This window comes from Nothobranchius furzeri, chromosome 4 (genome assembly GCF_043380555.1).
Source record: "Nothobranchius furzeri strain GRZ-AD chromosome 4, NfurGRZ-RIMD1, whole genome shotgun sequence".
Classification (NCBI taxonomy): Eukaryota; Metazoa; Chordata; class Actinopteri; order Cyprinodontiformes; family Nothobranchiidae; genus Nothobranchius; species Nothobranchius furzeri.
In genome coordinates this window covers 8,104,858-8,127,366 of record NC_091744.1, presented here as the reverse complement: position 1 = coordinate 8,127,366, position 22,509 = coordinate 8,104,858, and the positions used below count along the sequence as shown (strand labels likewise).

The following is a 22,509-nucleotide window of genomic DNA, read 5'->3' as shown; positions in this document are numbered from 1 at the left end:
GGACACGGACCAGTTTGGGGTCTGTAGGGTTTTGGTAATGGGCCACTGTAATGGTTTTAGCTAATGATGGATCAGCTTACAATCGTCCCTAAGACCCACTGACTGAAGTAGACATTTAGCCAATTATACACCATTCCCATTGTTTTTATTTTTATTTGTGCAAAATGAGGGATAACCTTTCATTATATCAAAGCTACAGAAATGTTATATTTACTACAAAAAATATGTATTGATTATGTAATTCATATGTCTTTCTTTTTGTTTATTTGTCATGTTTTTTGATACAATTGTGCATTTTCATATTTTTGTTGGCATCATCCATCTATCCATTCATCCTGAATAAAAATCATTCCAGTTATATAAACATCAGTTATCACCTGCTGCCAAAGTGCAAACGTAAATAATTTACATTATAGAATGAATAATATTACCTTCATTTCCTTGTTAGCTAAACATCTCATGAACCACTAGATTTTATAGGAGACAAATGACTTCTAAAGTTATAACAGTTTTATGGTCGATACACACAATTCATTTAACTGGAAGCAATTTCAATAGTTTATTCTTGAAAATTTCAGTACCTTCCAGAATGAGCTGTTTCAGGGCTCTGCTACTATAAGAAAATAAGCTGAAGATGTCCACGCCCACCGAATCTCCGCACAGGCTGCTATTCACCCTTTGCATGTGACATCATGCCGTTCATGGGACTGCCCACTTAGCTATTATGGATGGTAGAAAGACTGTTTACACACATTTAAACTCTGTTGAAGCTTGTCAAAACAACAGTTTGTAGCCTTTTATCGCTTTTATTTAGTTGATTTCACAGTAAAATGGTTTGAACAGGGTGAATTCTGTCAATCTGCAACTTGCTTACGTCGGTAAACAGCAGCAGAGAGAACGCAAGCTAATGTTCAAAAGCTAACATGCAACTTTTGTAATAAACACATCAAGTACAAGCCCTGTCAATCAACCACTCTCAATGAGCCCCATCTAGGTGTGCTTAACCTTCCCACAAGTGTACTGGGCTTGAACCAGTAGAAGCCAAGCTAAACTGGCAAAACCCAACTTTTGTTGTCACTTTCCTCCTCTTTCAAAACTACCGTAATTCACTGCTGACCCACCTAGGTGTGCTACTTCTTTCGATAACTGAACTGGGATTGAACTAGTTGAAGCCATGCTAAATGTTGCAAAAAACAAAAAATTCTGAGTTGCTTCATTTGTTTTTGTTTAATATGCTTTTGCTGTCCAACATTGTAGACCCACGTGATCTGGTGATGTAGGTGTAAGAAGGGTCATTAAGCTGACAAGCTCCAATGTCTGTGAGATGTTTGAAGTTGAGCCACGCTTTTCTCTGTTTGTGACCTCACAAATGGAGAAAATAGGCTTGTTTAAGGCACTTAAATCTACAAGAGCTAATCTGCAAAATAATCTAACTTTAAACATTTTTTCCATGCCTATTAACAAATTTCTAACATGGTATAGCTACAGTGGTGGGAAAACTATTTGTCCCCTTCCTGATTTCTTATTCTTTTGCTTGTTTGTCACACAAAACGTTTCTGTTCATCAAACACATTTAACCATTAGTCAAAGATAACACAAGTAAGCACGAAATGCAGTTTTGAAATGATGGTTTTTATTATTTAGGGAGAGAACAAATTTGCATTTGCAGTGGTCTAGCAGGAATGAATGCCTTGTAAGTTGTTCTCTGAGGAAAAGAAGTGCATATGCTCCTGTTTCAGGGCGCAGAAGTCAGCCAAAGGAGAAAGTAGCGGTAGACGGCAGGATTTGGGTCTTATTTCCTGATATTCAGACATCTTGCCTCTGATTGGCTAATAGCAACGTGGCTATTGATATTTGCAGTAGTCTTTAGTAGGAATGAATGCATGGGGGAAAAAGTTCCTGTTCACTTGTTTAAAGAACTAGAAGTGAGCCATGATAAGAGTTGAGACAAAGCCAGCAGGAGTCTTATTTCCTGATTTTTGAACATCTCATCTCTGATTGGCTAACAGCAATGCAACTCTACCACTGACTGTCTGCTTTGCAACATTGATGTCGTTTTGTCCACAAATAACACAAGCCTGAAAGAGTTCTGCTGTTTTGGAGTTGCTAATGCTAACAGTTAGCTTCTATTAGCTGAAACGTTCTCTGTATCCTGGACGCTAAACCAACAACAGCCTTCCCCGTCGCGAGTTAAGATAGGCGAGTACATAAATGTTAGGAGACAGTGTGACATAGAACTGTCAGGCTTTTCTGAACCGAGCGTTTTTCCGTCTATTTTCCATGCAGGAAATAGGTGCAGAAGAACATTTTCACATTCAGCCTGCATGTTAAACTCAAAAGTGTTGGATCTTTTTCAAAGACAATAAGTAAAAAATTGTTTCTCAGTGAACTTGGTCTTTAAGACAGAATACACAATCACATAAAAAAGTTTCTTCTTACTCCATACATACATTTACTCTAAAGCAGCTGTGATTGAATAAACACATCAAGTACAAGCACTGCAAATCAAATAAGCCCTCACAGCAAAGCACTTCTTATTCTGCAACCGCAGCATTCAAGATCACAGATCAAGAAAATAAATGTCAGCTTATTTTCTGAGCAGGTGTAATAATAGAGCAGCTAGAAACCCTAGACTGGTGTCATATGATGTTATAGATCCTGAGCAAAGACACAAACCTAAAATGCATATCACCTTAAAAATGCAGATAAACAAAACATATATATAAATGTAAATATAAATTATAGTTGAGTAAAACATTGTTTACTACACTGCTATATGTAGATACTTTTCTGACACATTTATATGGTTTCAGATATGATCTGAAACCACTTTTTCTGTGACAGTAGGTTTGTCGAAATCCTAATCAAGCACATTCAGATATACAGGTGCTGGCCAGTAAATTAGAATATCATCAAAAGGTTGAAAATATTTCAGTAATTCCATTCAAAACGTGAAACTTGTACATTATATTCATGCAATGCACACAGACCAATGTATTTCCAATGTTCATTACATTTAAATTTGATATTCATAAGTGACAACTAATGAAAACTCCAAATTTGGTATCTCAAAAAATTTGAATATTCTGAAAAGGCTGAATATAGAAGACACCTGCTGCCACTCTAATCAGCTGATTTACTCAAAACACCTGCAAAGGCCTTTAAAAGGTCCCTCAGTCTTGTTTTGAAGGCACCACAATCATGGGGAAGACTTCTGACTTAACAGCTGTCCAAAAGACAATCATTGACACCTTGCACAAGGAGGGCAAGACACAAAAGGTGATTGCTAAAGAAGCTGGCTGTTCGCAGAGCTCTGTGTCCAAGCACATTAACAGACAGGCGAAGGGACGGAAAAAATGTGGTAGAAAAAAGTGTACAAGCTCTAGGGATAACCGCACCCTGCAGAGAATTGTGACGACAAACCCATTCAAAAATGTGGGGGAGATCCACAAAGAGTGGACTGCAGCTGGAGTCAGCGCTTCAAGAACCACCACGAGGAGACTCATGAAAGACATGGGATTCAGGTGTCGCATTCCGTGTGTCAAGCCACTCTTGAACAAGAAACAGCGCAAGAAGCGTCTCGCTTGGGCCAAGGACAAAAAGGACTGGACTGATGCTGAGTGGTCCAAAGTTATGTTTTCTGATGAAAGCAAGTTCTGCATTTCCTTTGGAAATCAAGGACCCAGAGTCTGGAGGAAGAGCGGAGAAGCACAGAATCCACGTTGCATGAGGTCCAGTGTAAAGTTTCCACCGTCAGTGATGGTGTGGGGTGCCATGTCATCTGCCGGTGTTGGCCCACTCTGTTTCCTGAGGTCCAGGGTCAATGCAGCCGTCTACCAGGAAGTTTTAGAGCACTTCATGCTTCCTGCTGCTGACCAACTTTATGGGGATGCAGACTTCACCTTTCAACAGGACTTGGCACCTGCACACAGTGCCAAAACCACCAGCACCTGGTTCAAGGACCATGGTATCCCTGTCCTTGATTGGCCAGCAAACTCGCCTGACCTTAACCCCATAGAAAATCTATGGGGTATTGTGAAGCGGAGGATGCAATACGCTAGACCCAACAATGCAGAGGAGCTGAAGACGACTATCAGAGCAACCTGGGCTCTCATAACACCTGAGCAGTGCCACAGACTGATCGGGTCCATGCCACGCCGCATTACTGCAGTTATTGAGGCAAAAGGAGCCCCGACTAAGTATTGAGTGCTATACATGCACATTCTTTTCATGTTCATTCTTTTCAGTTGGCCAACATTAGAGAAACAAACATTTTTTCATTGGCCTTTAGAATATTCTAATTTTCTGAGATACCAGATTTGATGTTTTCATTGGTTGTCACCTATAAATATCAAAATTAAACGTAATAAACATCGGAAATACATTGGTCTGTGTGCATTGCATGAATATAATGTACAAGTTTCACGTTTTGAATGGAATTACTGAAATATTTTCAACCTTTTGATGATATTCTAATTTACTGGCCAGCACCTGTAGCATTCATGACTTTCCAAAACCTTTTATACATTTTGAATACCTTGTCTTAATAAAACAAATTAATGTCATTGCGCAGTGAATAATGTGTGGCCAAATCCATGATTAGGTCATATCAAAGACTTTAGAAATAAGACCCATGCCTCTCCGCTTGACACTCCGCATTAAGGGGTTCGATTGGGGGGGTTAAACCACCAAATAGTTCCCGAGTGCGACCGTGTCTGCAGCTCACTGCTCTCCCAGGGGATGGGTCAAATGCAGAGAAACAATTTCACAGACCAATGTGACAACTAATGGGACTTTACCTTGTAACTAAGCACCAGCAGATAGAAAAAATGGACCCTAAACTTTGGTGTTAACAGTCCCAACTTTGGCCACCACAGCACATGGACCTTACTCCGCACCAAAATGGTTATAAGTCCATTAGATTAAAATATAGTGAGCTGAAACTTGCATGGTGCTAGCCAAGAATCATTCACAGCACATACAATGATAGATTCTGCAAGATTCTGTAATATTACTGAATATTTTAGAATCAGAATCAGAATCAGAATCAGACTAATTTTATTGCCAGCGCTCCTTTCAGAGCGTAGGAACTTGACTCCACAGTACAACCTGACCAAGGTTACACACACACACACATATAGACAAGACAGATACAGGCAGACCATGGGAGCAGCCATAACGGTGCTCCTTTGTAGATGAGTAAGGGAATACATGAGGGAAGTTCAGGGAGGGAGAAAAAAGGCATTAACAGGGTTACACCAGCAGGGTGTAGCGCTCCAATGCAAAAAAAAAAAACACCCGACATGTAAGCAACAAACGTCACAGTTCACAACATGAGACCCGGTAGGTAGGGGGGTGGGGCTGGGATCCTGATTTCATCAGCGGGGGCGGCCTGTGTGGTGCTCAACCAGCTGGCTCCGCAGGTGGGAGGGAGGTCATGGGGAAGCACAGAGAGCAGTGAGTCCTTCAGCTTCATGACCTCGGTAGAGAGCACAATCTGAAGGCGGGGGGGGGGGGGGGGGTGGGGGGGGTGGATAGAGATTCACAGCATTTGTCTGCATTCCTTCCAGCGTGGGGGTTTTGCATGCAACTCCAAGGCTGCTTATGGCGTCAGATTCGATAACAGAACTTTGTTTTGGGTCAGACAGAGATAATTTTTCCTCTCTGCCTTAAGTTTGTATTGATCATTCAAGTCCTCCAGTGAAGCCAATTCAGTGATTAAACATCTCCACACCGTCCGGTGACCCTTTGTGACCCTTTCCGAGATGTTATCAATCCTGCACGCTAACACCGGTAACGCAGCCAAGACATTGTCCAGCTTGCGATTCACCTCGAGCAACGTCCCAGTCTGTGAGGTATCCACCCGGACGGTGCCGTCCATGGATGCGGGTCGCCCTCCAATCGCTCCCGTCATCCCAATTTTACGGAAAGCCAGATATCCTCCCACTCCAATCAGAAGAAATCCAACGATCATCAGGCCAAATATCCACATATCTTCGACGTCCTCAATGGACAGCTGAGAGAGACAGATGACATTCCACTTTTTCCAGGAATCGAACATGTATCCCGCTGCATGTGTCCCCTGAGGACAAGCGTGAGCCCCCTCCTCCGTCCTCATTGTAGAAAAAATCTTATCAATCGCGTTGAATGACCAATTAATTAAGTCCATATTGAAAAATAAAAAGGTGATTGCAGAGGAAATGCAGAGAAGCGCTCTGAAAGCAGACGGGACAAAAAGAGCCTTGGGAAAACACAGATAAGGGAGGAAAAGGCAGAAGCGTCTGCTCCCTGTGAGCGCCATTAATTTTGCATTTGACCAAAACAACTATAATGCCATCGGCTTGAAATCTAGCCAAAGCAAAAGGATTTAGGTCTGCATGTCTGTCTAGCAACTCCATTGCAACCTCAGAAAGGCCCAAACAGTCTTGTGTCTTGCCAATCACAGCACTCTATCGGTTTGGTGGGTGGGATGATGGAACAACTAAGACGGATGTATTTGCATCTTCTTTGACAGAGTATGGCGGACTGCCTTGCTTACTGACATCTGTAGCGGTGAGTACATCGCATTGTTTGTTGTCCAATAGCATGCAGAGACAGTTTGAAAGACAACCGTAAATTCCGCTCCATGGCTGAGATCTGTCTGAGTCGTGTCCAGACTATATATTCACCTGTAGAGGATGGCTTACCAGGCTAACAACTCCATCATTTCTAAATGTAAAATGTATAACAGTTTCTTCCTGTTTTATCTAAAACATTCATCTAACTAAGGAGGAGTTAAAGCGGGGGTGCTCAATACGTCAATCACAATCTACCAGTCGATCGCAAAGGTAGTGTGGGTGAATCTCATGAAAAATTATGTCAGCCTATCAGCTATCCTGTAACTTGATTGATATATATGGCAGCCAGTCAGTTTTTACATCACCGTTTCAAAAAGAATCCAATATAGTCTATAAAAGTGATCTAAACCAGCCACACTGTCAAAGAGGATTGGGTTCTATTTTTACTGCTAGCCACGTCAATGTCCGTAGAAAAGATAAGGCTAGACAGGAAATCACTTACACTTTCAGTACTTCAAAATAAAAGTCTATTTCAAAGATCCGACTTCTTATTTATATATATTACGTCTATACGTGTGACCCCACAAATTATTTACTCCAATCATGGTTTGAGATGAGCAGTGGTGTGTTTTTCATTGATTTAACCTGGCAGTGGAGAGGAAAAACTTTACATGAGATGTCAAATATGATATCTTTTTCTTCCGGTCATAGATCACTGCGCATGCGCAAAACGGCGCACAACAGCAGCAAAACTAGCAAGCTAGACAGCAAGTAATATTCCATTTTTAGAGCTTGGTTTTCTTCAGAAAGGTAAACTGAGTGGCCTATGTAAAAAGAAAAAAAACGTATCACTTTCATACAGAATGGGAGGAGGACTTTTTTTTTCACAAAGACATTTTCAAAGTGCGTTTGCCTCATCTGCCAGTCTGCCATTGCATTACCAAAGAAAGGAAATGTGGAGCGGCATTTTCGGACTGCTCACGGAAAATATGACACAGACTTCCCGCCGAAAAGCGAACTGAGAAAGAGAAAGGTGAAGGAACTAAAAGGCCAGTTGTCCGGACAGCAGTCATTTTTCTCACAACATACTTCAAAAGCCAAAGCCGCCACCAAAGCATCATTCCGGGTGAGTCACCTCATTATTAAAAAAAAGAAGTCCTTCCAAGACGGGGAGATGGTAAAATAGGCATTCGTTGAAGCTCATTGTTCCAAGATTTTAAAAACAAGGCAGAAATATTATCTTCGGTCAAAGCTCTCCAGCTGTCAAGAAGTACAGTTAAATGGTGCAGTGAAGACATTGTTGAGGATTTGACCCAGCAACTTTGGAAGGACATCACAGATTGTAAGTGTTTCTCAATGCAGTTGGATGAATCTACGGACGTGAGTGACACAGCCCAGATGTGCATTTTCATTCGTATGGTGTTTACTGATATTTCTGCCAAACAGGAGCTATTAACATTGCTTCCCTTGAAAGAAAAGACCCGAGGAGAGGACATATTTCAGTCGTTCAAAAACTTTATTGAGAAAACCCAGCTCCCAGTGCATAAACTAGTGTCCATCACCACGGATGGAGCACCAGCAATGGTCGGCCATTTGAATGGATTTATTGCCAAGTGCAGAGAGGATGATGCTTTTCCGAACTTCCTGAATTACCACCGCATAATCCATCAACAAGTGTTATGCGCTAAAATGCTCAACATGAAAGAGATCATGGATGTATCAACAAAGATTGCCTGTTCTCTTCGTGCCAGATAACTTCAAAGATGGCTATTCCGTGTGCATCTGGAGAAGGCTGAGTGCGACCACTCTGAGCTGTTGCTGCACACTGATGTGACATGGCTAAGCTGAGGGAAATTCCTGCAAAGATTTCGAGAGATCTGTCCAGAAATAAAGGATTTTTTTGTGAAGCTAGACATGCAGAATACAAGGAACTAAATGACAGTCAGTGGCTGTTAGACTTAGTATTTTAACTGATCTGACATACATGTTGAATGACCTTAATCTAGAGCTGCAAGGAAAAGACCAAACAGTGATCAATATGATCAGCTCAGTTAATGCTTTCAAACGAAAAATGCAACATCACTCCTCAAAACTGCAGCGCCGTGATTTGACAAACTTCCAGAACCTGGCATCAGAGCTGGAGATGCAAGGGAAGGCCAGTGTGCAGCTTGACAGTGCACGCTACTCAGAGCAGATTGACAGTAGTTTGTCAGAGTTTGACGAACGCTTTCAGCACTTTACTTTGCTCGAGCCAGTTGCTACATTCATGTGCTGTCCTTTTCGGGAAGATGCTGAGGTTGATTCACTTTCATCAAAAATTGCAACACTGTTTCACCTGAATGCTCCTCAAGTGGAAGATGAGATTTTGACATTACAAGCCGACATTCAGCTGAAGTCCAGAGCTCATGAACAGTTCTGGAACTTACTCACAGAGGTTAAGTACCCCAACATGAGGAAATGTGCTATGTTTTGACTGCATTTTTTAAGTTTTTTCTTTATTTGAATTTGAACTCAGATAATGATAATAAGTTTACGTAGTGTCACGATCTGCTCCTGCCTCCCTCCGACTGTGACTCTCCCCTGCCTCCTGATTAGTTTTTTTGGTCTCACCTGCCCCTTGTTAACCTGCCAATGTGTTCCTGATTTTCCCCTGTGTATTTATATCTCCCGTCTTGTATGTGTCAGTGTCGGATCATTGTTTGTTTGTCGTGTTGTGTCTTGTTTTCTGCCGTATCCCGTCATTAAATCCGTTTTTATTTTTATCTGTGCCTGCATTCCTGCCTCCTGGTCAGCTCCACCACACATGGTCCGCCGCCACCCTCAACATGACACGTAGTTAATTATGTTGTGTTGACTACTGACTCATGGCTATATTGGCTCATGGGGTTATGCATGTTTTGTAGTAGGGTAGATCATCTTGGTCATTTTATAAGTAGCTCGCAAGCTGAAAAGTGTGAGCACCCCTGAGTTAAAGTATCTCAGGGTCTTGTTCACAAGGGAGGGAAAGATGGAGGGAGAGATCGATAGGCGGGTTGATGCTGTGTCAGCAGTGATGCAGGCATTGTACCGGTCTGTCTGTGTAACAGTCTGTCGTGGTGAAGAGACAGCTGAGCTGTTTATGATGTCTCCTGGACAGCTCTTTAGTGAGGTTTTCTGGGCATGTCCAACAAGGAGGAGACCTAAAGGAAGACTCAGGACATGATGGAAGGACTATGTTTTTTGGATGGCCAGGGAACGCCTTGGGATTCCCCTGGAGGGAAGTCTGGGCTTGTCTGCTTAGGTTACTGGCCCCGTGACCCGACCCAGTAGCAGTTTTCGGCAAGGGCAGACCGGACGGCTGCCCCGGGTGGCATTTTTTCATGACACAAAGGGGGCGCACAATCGCTGAGTAAAAAATAAAATAAAATAAAGAAAACTGCACCGCAACATGGTTTTCCATCTGTCAGATATCACTGTATGGCCTGGAACCAGCACATTGGTGCCCCCTGCAGCTGAAGGTGCTCCTGCTCACTGAGAGGGTTCAGGCGAGCGTCGTGTGTGTGTGAAGAAGAGAACAGGGAGGGGCGTGAGGAAATTCACCTCTGGGTCTCTCCCAAATGAAACAGAGGAACACATTCTCACTCCCAGCGCATCAAAAACAAACGCTTGGTCACTGTAAGGGTAACATGTTAGCTAGCAAGATGGTAAAGGTTAGGACAGGGGTGAGGGGAAGGTTAATAACAAGAGGATAAGGTTCGGGTGCGGTACAATGAGCTTGTTTGGTGCCCCGGCTGCGGACATCCCATCGTGTCAGTTTTTTGCTGCATTGGGATCTGCAGTCAGAAAAGGGGAAACCCCCTTTTCGTACATAAGTGACGAAGAAGGGCACTTTTGTCAGGGGTGTGATACGGAGGGTGGCTAATTCCATGTAGAACCACCACTGACCCGACCCCAGATAAGCAGGTGAAAATGCACGGATGGATGAACGGACGGACCTCACTAATACGGCTGCCACAGACAGTAGCAATTGATGCTGACTCTGACTCTTCATTGTTGTTGGAGACTTCCAAGCAGATCAGACACAAGTTGTTCCTTTAAACAGATTTATTGTTGGCCTTTCGTTATTGATCTTTTCTCCGACCTTCCAAAGACCTCCTTCAAACCGTGAAACTGTGTACACAATAGTTACAATGAACTCAAATTACAAAATGTGCATAAAACAAAGACAAACAAATACCTTGTTGGCTGAATGCTTTAGGAAGGGACTCCAAATATCCTTTTAAACTTTTAATATGCTTTTTAGTCCTTTTGCAAGTCTTTTCTTTTTGCTTTGTCACCAATATCTCCAGTCAGTTTGCCAGCACCTCAACCATGTTTCTGACACAGGTGGGTCACATCACCAATTAAGGCATGGCTGGCTTGGAAGCACACTATGAGTTTCAAAATAAAAGCATAACATAAACCAGCTTGAATTTCTGAACACTGCTGCATGAAAAGAAACAGAAAAGAAATAAGAAATAAATGAAACAACAGCAACTACAGTTACAAATGTCTATGCTAACAACGGACATCACAGTGTGTTCCATTTACCTCGGAAAAAATCCAACTACATGTAACATTGTTTTTAGAAGAAGTCTGGGCCTCTCTGCTTAGGCTGCTGCCACCGCGACCTGACCCCAGATAAGAGGAGAAAAATGGATGGATTCGTCTTACTAAGCACCAGTTGTTATTGCGACATGCTGGCCTTCCTCTCTAGGCCCTAACTCACTCATTGTTCTCTACCATCCCAGTATTGATCAAACAACATTTTTTCTACTTTGTCCCTTTCTTTGTTTGTTATTATTATTATTATTTTTTGTTTTCATAATTAGATTATTGTTCATGTCGGAGTATCAGATTTCTTCAAATTCAATTCAAATTCAGAGACACTTTATTAATCCCAGAGGGAAATTAGAGTTTTAGTAGACACAATTCAGAGATCAGACATACATGGGCAAGACACATGACAAGAATTGGCGACTGTGGTCATTCGCAACTCTGAGTCGCGCTATCTTAATAGAGATCAGAGGGTTACATGAGGATTGGTTCAGGTGGAGGGAAAAAAAGGCACTCCAGAGTTACCCTCCACCGGGAGGGTGGCTTTGCTCTGCAAAAAAACACCTCAGACAGATATGCAACAGACTTCAGACATCACACATCATAAGTGTCCACTAGGTGGGGTGGTGGGTTTGGGACTATCCACACTTCAGTTCCTACAGCCACAATAAGCAGCGCATCAGCGCATGTCACCTCAGTCTGTACAGGGGAAGGCGCATTGAGGGTTGGAGTGTGAAGTGACCCTGGAACGATTCGGCGACCTTCCCGCAGTCCCGCCCAAGCTGGGATAGAAGACAGAGTTGCCATAGTGACGACACATTCCACATTTCTTCTGAGGGGAGAGTCTTCGTTGGAGCCTAGCAGGCTCAAGGGCACCAGATTCGGATTAGAAATTGTTTTGGGGCCAGACAGAGATACTTTCCTCTCTGTCTTAGAGTTCCTTGGTCCTCAGCCTCTCAAAATCCCAATAATGGACATTAATCTATCCCAGTCCGTGCTGATTCATCCATTCTGTCCTTGATGGCATCCATCTTTTGTGCCAATGAATGAATCTCGGCCAAAGTTCCAAGCTTACGATTCATCTCGACAATTTTGTGAGTCTGTGAATTTACAGCGCGGTGCAATCCATCTCTTAGCTCCGGGATCAGGCCAATATTCCTCGGCAGCTCGTTAATTTTCCAGTAAGCCAGGTAGCCTCCAAGGCCAAAAAGCAGGAAACCTGACACCAACACCACAAATATCCACAAGTCTTCAGAGTCCTCCACAGACAGCTGAGATAAACAGATCAAGTTCCGCTGTTACCAGGAGTCCATGATGTGTCCAACTGGGTCTGTCGCGGAGGGGTATCCGGGAGCCCCTTCTCCCGTTCTCATTGTTGAAAAAATGTTATCAATCGCGTTGAGTGACCAACTGACCAGGTCCATTTTAGTGATTCCAGTTTCCAGAAAAAATGCAGAAGCAGCCGTGCACCCAGCACACAGAGGCATACAAAGGGCCTTGAGGATAAGATATGGAGGAGAGGAGGGAAAAAGTGTCTGTACCCTCCAAGAGCCGGAAGAAGAAGCCTCTCAACTTTACAACACAAACACAGAAATGAAGCTAGGAGAGAAATCGCTCTTCTTTACCAACTGATTGGTGTTCATGTTTTTGTCCCTAAAAATAATTAAGCTTTTGTTGAATTTATGACACATTAAACATCGTTTACTTTTTAGACACAGGCATGAAAGAGTAAAATAACACAGCGATTCAGTAGTCTGTGCCATGTTGCTATTAAAAAAGAAAGAGACACGTTTATTTAACCAAATTTTATCTAAAGTAATGTTTCCCCATTCAAAAGGTAGAAACTGGTTAATGCAACTTTTGGTGTCATTCTCTATATGTGAGGAGAACGTTTACAAAGAGAAGGACAAAGAAGGAACAACAATGGATGCACAAGAGCAGCTAATTTTTTACGCATCAGTATTAAAAAATTCTAGAATCTGCTATTTAAAGGCAGCATGCTGCTGTTGCAACACTTTTAGAGTCCATAGAGCAACAAAAAAGACTAAGACTCAGTTCCTGGTTCACCAAAAGCTTCCAGACATGTCATTAGTTCAACTGATGCAAACCCAATGATCTAATTTACTAAGAAAATAAAACATAGGTTGAGGAGGACTGAGCATGCGCTGAAGGCCGATCATCGGACACACGGCACCGTTTGAAGCAGATGGCAGCTCGTTAACCAACTTCCACAAACAATTAAGACACATTTTTGCCCAATTTATTCACTGACAACGCAAAAAGAAAAATAAATCTAGCAAATATAACTCACTCAACCTGGAGGTAAGTGGAGAAAATTTAGAAAGTTTGCAAACATTTATTGACGAAGTTTTTGAGTTTTTTGTCATGGGACCAAAGAAATCAGCAGCTGAGACGGAAACACCTGGGACCAAGAGGAGCCGTCCCCGGGACTCGCCGAGGCCTCATCTCCCCGTAAGGATGTCTTAGATTTAGTAGAATTCATAGATAAACGGTTTATGGGATTTGAGGGGTGACTCCACTACCTCGAGGTTCTTTGCAAGCAGTTCCAGAACCTCCGAGAATCTCTAGAATTCAGCCAGGAGCAAGTGGAGCGGCTTGCGGCTGAGAACGCGTCTCTGCGGGAATCAGTTTCCTCCTTGACTGAAGGATTTGATCAGATCTCCCAGGACAATAAATCTCTAAAGGAGACAGTTCTGGATCTCCAGGCATGCAGCATGAGAGATAACCTGGTGTTTGCATGCCTCCCAGAGCAAACCGGAGGAGAAGCAAAGGATTGAAAACAAACGATCAAGAACTTTCTCCACACCCACATGAAGATACCCGAGGAAACTGTTAAAAACATCACCTTTCATCGGGTACATCACCTTGGAGGCAGGAGAACAGATAGCACAAGATCTCGTCCCATCGAGGCTAAATTTGAGCACTTCAAGCAGAAAGATCTTGTTAAATGCCGTGGGAGGGAGCTTAAAGGTAAAAACTACAGCATGAACGATCAGTTTCCTAAGGAAATTCTGGATCGCCGCAGAGTTCTCTTCCCGCTGCTCAAGAAGTTCATCCAGGATGAGAAGCGGGCTGTGATCTCCGTTGATAAACTGTTTGTTGACGGTAAGATCTACAAAGAACGAGGAGTAACAGACTGGCTTTAATAGACAAATATCAGGTACAACTTTATTATTATTAACAGCATTCACTGGGTTTGAACATGTCAGGATTTATTAGCTGCTAGATCAGTGTTTAGATATGTTCACCTGTTCCTTCACCACTTAACACCCACAACACTTTTTCTTTTCTTTCTTTTTTCCTTTTCTTAACCTTTATAATTCCTTCCTTTCCCTTTTTTATCTGCTTCTGGATCTTTACATCTGCATGGCACAATTAGCTTTTTTTTCTACACTGCAGCAACACGCAGATAACGTGCGCGCGCGCACACACACACACACACACACACACACACACACACACACACACACACACACACACACACACACACACACACACACACACACACACACACACACACACGTATAGAATCCATACGCACAGTCACACACGATAAGTAGCCTAAGGTGTTTCATTGCACAATGAAAAACACTGTTGGGCTTGTCTTATTATTATTATTATTATTATTATTATTATTATTATTATCATTATTATTATTATTATTATTATTATTATTATTTATACTTTTTTATTATTATCAGCATTAATATTATGATATTAATAAAGTTAAAATATGATCATAATATAATATCGCTACTATTATTTATTATTTTTAATATTGCAAATGATAATAATGATTATAATGATACCCTTTTTTTACTCTATTATTTACTATCAGATTCATGTATGCGTTTAATTACTTATTTTATCTCATACACATGAAGGCGTCATATTCTAGCTACTTACACACACATCTATGAGTGCACTAAGGTTTGTCTCATGGAATGTACATGGAGCTGGCTCCAGAGAGAAGAGATAAAAAATTTTTGATCAGTTAAAGAGAGTGCAAGCAGACGTAATATTATTACAAGAGACCCATAGATCTGCCACATATGCAGATGAACTTAAAACATCTGAGATTCCCAGCATGTTCTCTGCGTGTTATAACTCTAGGCAAAGAGGTGTAGCTATGTTAATACACAAAAACATCAATTTCACAGTATTGGACAGTTTCAGATCCAGAAGGTAGATTTATAATACTAAAAATATCTATACAGAACCAAAGCTTATGTATAGCCAGCATATACTGTCCAAATATTGATGACCCTTCATTCTTTCATAATTTTTTCTCTGTACTCTCCGAACACTTGGACTGTCCACTTATACTTGGAGGTGATTTTAATTTTTGGATGGATACTTTAACAAACAGGCTCAGTACAGCATGGACTCAGCGCAATTGGCAATCCACTAACGTAGTTTAACAGTGTATGAGTGATTATTGGCTTTGTGATGCATGGCAATCTCTTCATCCTAACCATAGAGAGTATACTTTTTTTTCACACGTCCATCACTCTCAGTCACGTCTGGATTATGTTTTAGTCAGCAGCTCATTGTTGGCTGACATTTCAGACACTGAGACTCATCCTATTGTTGTCAGCGACCATGCTCCGGTTTCATTAACTGGTAAATAAGAAGACAATCCCACCAAGTAAAAACTGGAGGTTCAAATCATCACTGCTTAAAGATTAAGGTTTTACAGAATTTTTGAAAAAGGAGTGGGCTTTATATTTAGAACATAATGACCTGCCTGGAACATCAGCAACTGTTCTCTGGGAGGCAGGGAAAGCAGTGAAGAGAGGTAAAATAATCTCTTTCTCATCACATAAGAAAAAAACAAAAAACAAACGTATTCAGGAGTTGAAATAAATCATCAAGTCTTTAGAGACATCCACAGAAGAAGCGTTACTGAGCAAATTACGTAAAGCTAAATTAGAACTTCATGGAATTATTGACAAAAAGACACAATTTTTAGCACAAAGACTACGAATAGAAAACTTTGAACATAGTAATAAATCAGGTAAGTTTTTAGCTAACCAGTTAAAAATAAATAAAGAGAAAACTACCATATTTGCTGTGAAAGACTCAACTGGGAATATAGTTTATGATCCTAAAAGAATAAACAACACTTTCAGAGACTTTTACCAAACTTTGTACTCACCACAGATAAACCCATCAGAACCCATCAGATAACGAGATCAATGAGTTCCTTGACAGGATAACACTTCCTAAATTATCAGACAGCCAAGCTACAGTCCTGGGGCCTCATTTATCAAGCTTGCTTACGCACACAACGGGGCCGGAAAACTGCGTAAGCAACTTTCCACGCAAGGAAACTTATAGTTGTGCACATTTTCCGCTAAGGACCTGGCTTACGCACATTTTGGACGTGGAGAGCACCTGCAGTGCTGCTGCTGAGAAGGATAAAATTATGAAATCCTGCAGTGTTGTCACTTGTACTGCTTCGTTTTCACACAGAACAAGACCCCCCACACGCACACACACACATGCGCGCACCTCACACACACGCGCGCACACACACAGCCTGAAACACAGAATACGGAATGCAGAATATCAGCAGGGGGACAGATTGAGACAGTATGTGTCCTGTCACTGTGACCTGATTTATTATCCACCCTGGCTACTTATTCAAGGGAGATCTCCGTTTGGGTGACTGGTTAGCGCGCCTGACTTTCACTCAAGAGTCTCGGGATTGAATACCAATCGGACCATTTTTTATATCCGCCACAGATCTCTCTGAAGAACTCACAACATTGACGGCTTAAGCAACGCTGTGCCACTCCGTGAATTTTCATTATTTGTTTTGCAAAAGCACTTCCTTTCAGTTTTCCACTTCACCCACAAGTACCTCAATTTCTGCTTCTGTGAAATTGCGCTTCCTTGATCTACGGATCATCCATCTATCCATCTATCCAGACAGACAGACAGACAGATGGACAGGTTAGGATGGGGGTGAGGGGAAGGTTAAATTGCAAGACGGTAAAGGTCACAATTTGGTTAAATGTCCATTTTACTGCGGGCGTCAGTACCGACGCTCTGGCACAGGGCGTTGCCTCCCGATGCGCAGGGGCTCGTCACCTGCTGTCTTTTCCGAGGACTGCATCTTGTCGCTCATTATCACGTGACAGCGACTAGTTGATGACAGGCATAAAAAGTCACTACAGAGCAGTGAAGTCGACTAGTCGACTAGTTCATACAACCCCTAGTCACCAGCATTCAGACATTAATTCTGTTTGCTTCAGAGCCAGACAGGACACGGGGAGGGGTTGAAAAAAAAAGAAAAACAAAAGAAAAGAAAACATAAGAGCCACACATACAATACTGGCTATTTCACTACAAACTGTTTTGTTAAAATGTTTCTAAATGAGTTTCTGCCATCTGGATGTGATCTACCTTCGTGCTTCTTTTTCTGATGTTAGTATAGTTTTATATCCTCCTTTCCTTTTTTCCCCGTCTGACAGAAAACTGCTGCAGGAAAGAGTCGTCACTGCCTGAGTTGTTGCCTTTTTGTTTATTGCTGAGACAGGAGCGGGGCAGTATAACAAATGCTGCAGAGAAACACACACACACACACACACACACACACACACACACACACACACACACACACACACACACACACACACACACACACACACACACACACACACACACACACACACACACACACACACACACACACACACACACACACACACTAATGGAGCTGCAGCAGCACTTGCTGTTTATCCCACACAGTCCACTCACTCTCTCTCTTGGTTTCATGCATTTGTTCACATTGTTGTTTTTCCTTTGCACATTTTCCTCTCTCATATAATTTATTATACTGTTTACATTTTTAAACCAGTATTTTTTTCTGGTCCATTTTTTCTCACTTTCCCTTCATCTCCCTGGTCAGGTTTTTGTAATGCTGATGCAGCTCACTGAGAACAGCAGCAAATCTGGGCTAAAGCAGCAGCAGGAGGCGGGAACTTTGGATGGATTATAAATGACAAATAAACCCAACTGCAATAAAAACAATAAATTTGATTTTAATATAACAGCAAACACTAATGAGGTTATCTATACTAAAGCTTAGTGATAAAAGAAAACTCGCAGGTAAAGTGATGTGGAATTCTTTATTAGTGATCCAACATCACAATTTAAAACATTAAACATGGATGTGATTTTCACATTTCAGTTATTGAATCTCCTCTGACTGTGAGGTGTGATGGGAGTGAACATGAGGGCGAGGTGAAGAGGTCTGCTGCAGGCTAATAACATAAATAACACTAAACACAAACTTATAGCAGAACAAATCCCAAGCTATGTCGAAGAAGAAGAAGAAGCAGAAGAAGCAGAAGCAGAGGCAGAAGCAGAAGCAGAAGAAGAAGAAGAAGCAGAAGAAGCAGAAGAAGCAGAAGCAGAAGCAGAAGCAGAAGCAGAAGAAGAAGAAGAAGAAGAAGAAGAAGAAGATGATTCCATCCAGAGGGTGAAAACTTATCAAGGGTGCAAAAGTGGTGTGGTCACCTTCTACACTTGAGAATTGGGACACCCTACACACTCGCACCCCTGGCTGGGAACTCACAACTGAAGGGTGCAAGGGTGAAAGTGTGAGTATTAGCATTAGTACCTTCAGCAGAAAGCTGCCAAATTAAGTCCTACACATGTCTGCTGCCCCCAGGTAGAGAGCGCCAATTTTATTTATTTATTTACTGTTATAGAATTACTAAAAGTAAAACTGAGTGTTAGACAACAAAAATGTAGTTTAAAATTCAAGATTATTATTAATATTACTACTAATACTGTCATTATTTTATTACTGTTTCAGGCTTCAAGGGGTTCATCGACAGGATAACCCTTCTCAGTGGTGCATGTAATGTTATGAGTGTCCACCCTGGGACCAGGAGGCCGGGGTTCAAATCCATGGTTCGGTCATACCAGACTTTTAAAAAAGGGACCCAATGCCCCCCTGCTTGAAACTCAGCTTTGACAAGTTGGATTGGGGGTTTTAACGACCAAATAGTTCCCGAGCACTAAGATGTCATTTCACCATGTGTGATGATTACCAGTGGGACTTAAACTTTAGATGATTTTAGGGTTTGGGTTTGGGTTTTTAAAATGTGTGATAAAAAACAAATATACTCAGCTGTATTCTTAAATCTCATAAAATAATTATTTAACCAGAATCACATCCATCAAAATTTTTCATAGCTAAACAAAAACATGTCTGATGCAGTTAAAGCATCCAATCGTGACGTTTGAAGGAACAAAATGAACTATAACGTGATTTTTCTCCAGGTTACAGATGCCAAACATGCTGGTGGATCCCACATCTATTTAATTAAAAACACAAGTGAGTATCTTTGTGTTGAGAGATAAGATGACTTCCTTCGTTTGTATAAGGTTGAAAATACACATGCAGAGACGCACACAGAGCTGCTAAATGGGATTAAGGAGTGTGCCTGCAGGCTCTGGCAGGGAGGCTGCACGTCACTCCTGCTGAGCCAGATTAGACTGAGCTTCACTTCCACCTTACATGTCTGCTTAGAATAAAAGACCATAACACACACACACACACACACACACACACACACACACACACACACACACACACACACACACACACACACACACACTTGTCTATCCATCTTAGTGAGGACCCTCCTTTGACTTCCATTCAGTTTTTGTTCCACTCTGCCTAACCCTAACCATAACCAGTGCTGATATATTCCTAACCCTTACCTTAATTAAAACTTAATTCACATCATACCTCTAACTTGTATAGTAAGCTTCTGGTAATCTTCTAAAAAAGTGAGGAACACACACACACACACTCCTGTCTCACAATAGCATTTAGGAAAGCTCACACACCTGCTACCCTGCCCTGTGTATCAGGGCTCGTCGGAGACGCCGGTTACACTTCTGCTCGTCCATCGTCCCACTGAGGAGGACTCAGATGATGGATCCTCATCTCCTGAGGATGAACACAACATTTTGATGAGTTGTGAGGTGCTCTCAGAGAGGCGAGGGAAGTGAACAGAATCTTCCAGTCAATAAGTGATCAGTCATTTCTTCACAGGCAGGAAGGAGGAACATGCGAGAAAGAGCGTAGAGGTTAACAAGACAGAGGTTAGAATACTAGAGAGGCAACTTTGGACAGCAGAACAGAGAAGAAAGGAGAGAATAAAGGAAGGATGAGCAGACAGATGAGTGGAGCTCCATCCCAGTATGAGAAACGTGGCTGTCTGAGCTGCTGGGTGTTTGTGGAGTCCCACTCCTTCCTGCTCTGCTTCACCATCCATATTTAATGAGACCTTTACAAAGCCCTGAGAAAAGAGATGCTGAGAACTCTTCTTTCCTCCCACTGCTGCCTCCATGAAAACTTCTCCCTCCTCACAACTCTCATTTCTTCTGATTCCTGTTTTTCTTTTAAGCTGAACTATTTCCTGTCAGCCTGGAGTGTTTCAACCCTCTTCTTTATAGTAAAGCTGGACACAATTAGGTGTGTCGAGAACAGGTGATGTGCTGCCTTTACTTCCTCTTTAACAGTGAGTTTGTGTTTGACTTCAAGAGGATTTGGATGTTTTTGTCATTCGAGTTTGTGTCTTAGAGAGAACGCCTCCTGCATCAATAATGTAGCCATTTCCCAATACCGACAACTGACAGGCATATAGCACACACACACACACACACACACACACACACACACACACACACACACACACACACACACACACACACACACACACACACACACACACGCACACACACACATACGCACACACACACACAACAAAAGCAGGATCTAGAGGCACAAAACTCTGCCGTTTTTTTTTTTTTTTTTTTTTTTTTTTTACAAATGTAATAAAACTAATTGACTAAAACAATGAGAGGAGCCAGTCTAGGTGGCATGGGACGCCTCCTTGGTGAGGTTTTCTGGGCATGTCCAACCGGTAGGAGACCTAAAGGTAGACTAAGGATACGCTGGAGAGACTATTGGGCCATTCCCATCTGTACCGGGTCGGCCCGGGCCGGGTAGGCCCAGTCGGCCCCAGCCTGGCCCGGTTGATTCCACACATCCTTGCCTTAAGCCCATGTGGGCTGATTCTACCCACCAATCAGAGGCTTGCTCTAATGGAAGGTGTGAATTTGCTGTCAGCAGTGGGTGTGTTGGCCCTGGTCGGCCTGAAGCAGACCCCCTCGAGAAGAGGGCTGAGAATGAGCCTTGGTTGGCCCGGAAAAATACCAGGCCACCCAGATATGTAAACAACCTACGCTACCCGGCCCGGGCCGACCCGGTACAGGTGGGAATGGCCCAAAAGTCTCTTGGCTGGCCAGGGAACACTTTAGGGTTCCCCTGGAGGAGCTGGCCCAAGTGGCTGGAGAGAGGGAAGACTGGGCCTCCCTGCTTAGGCTGCTGCCCCCGTGACCCAACTCCAGATAAGCAGCAGAAAATGGATGGATAAAACTACAGATTTTACATTTTAACACAAACGTCCCCTCAGCTCTCCATATATGAATCAGTCATGAATAAACTTCACATAATATTTATAAACTTCATCTCGGAATGGTTGAAGATTAAAGATGAACCCAAAAATCATCTACATTTCGGCTTGACCTTATCTGAAGCGTGGAGATATAAAATGGGTCTTTTTGTTCTTCCTCAACAGAAAGAAAAACTAAAACGTATTTTACTTCAACTTTTCTACTAAAAATGATTTCTCTGCCTTTTTTGTTGGGAAGCTCGATATAGGCTCTTTTAAGCCTGGAGCACACTGGAGGCAGACGCGCTGCGACGTGTCACGCTCGCGATTTTGAGAAGTCAAGTGGTCACACGGGACACGCTGCTGAGCGCTTCTTGGAACGTCACGCGATTGTCACAACATCACGCAGGACTTGAGAACAGAAGTGGCTATTGCTTTTACGTGATCAGACTTAGAATAGGATAGACTTTATTGATCCCAGAGTGGGGAAATTCACTTGTTACAGGAGCATCACCATTTAAGAGAATAATTTGAAGAAAAATAATGTAATGATTTAAATTACATGTTATTTAATGAGCCATAAGGCGTGGGATTCCATAGGAAATATAAAATCCACCTTACGGATCGGTGAGGTTATTTAAACCAGAAGATTGGATCTTTTTATTGCAGGGATTATGTAACCGCTTCGTATTCACTCAGAGACAACAGAAGAGAGAGAGTCAGGTTTAAAAGTTAAGAATTTTATTACTAACAAATTAAACTAGACTGACTTTAAAACTAAATGTATGGTGTAACTAAAGTGGATGAGACGGTGAATGGATGACGTGTGATGTTAATCAGAACCAGCAAATCCGAAGAAGCGATTTGTTCTG

General features: G+C 42.2%; 1 protein-coding gene across 1 annotated transcript in view; it reads right to left on the bottom strand.

Moving 5' to 3' along the window:
- The window catches only part of LOC107390064 (FERM and PDZ domain-containing protein 1), an 86,100-nt gene that overhangs the window by 49,592 nt on the left and 13,999 nt on the right, over window positions 1-22,509 (bottom strand). The window contains exon 2 of the mRNA XM_015966566.3: window positions 20,025-20,127. The gene's annotated coding sequence lies outside the window, so the exon portion shown is untranslated. The remainder of the gene's footprint in view (window positions 1-20,024; window positions 20,128-22,509) is intronic.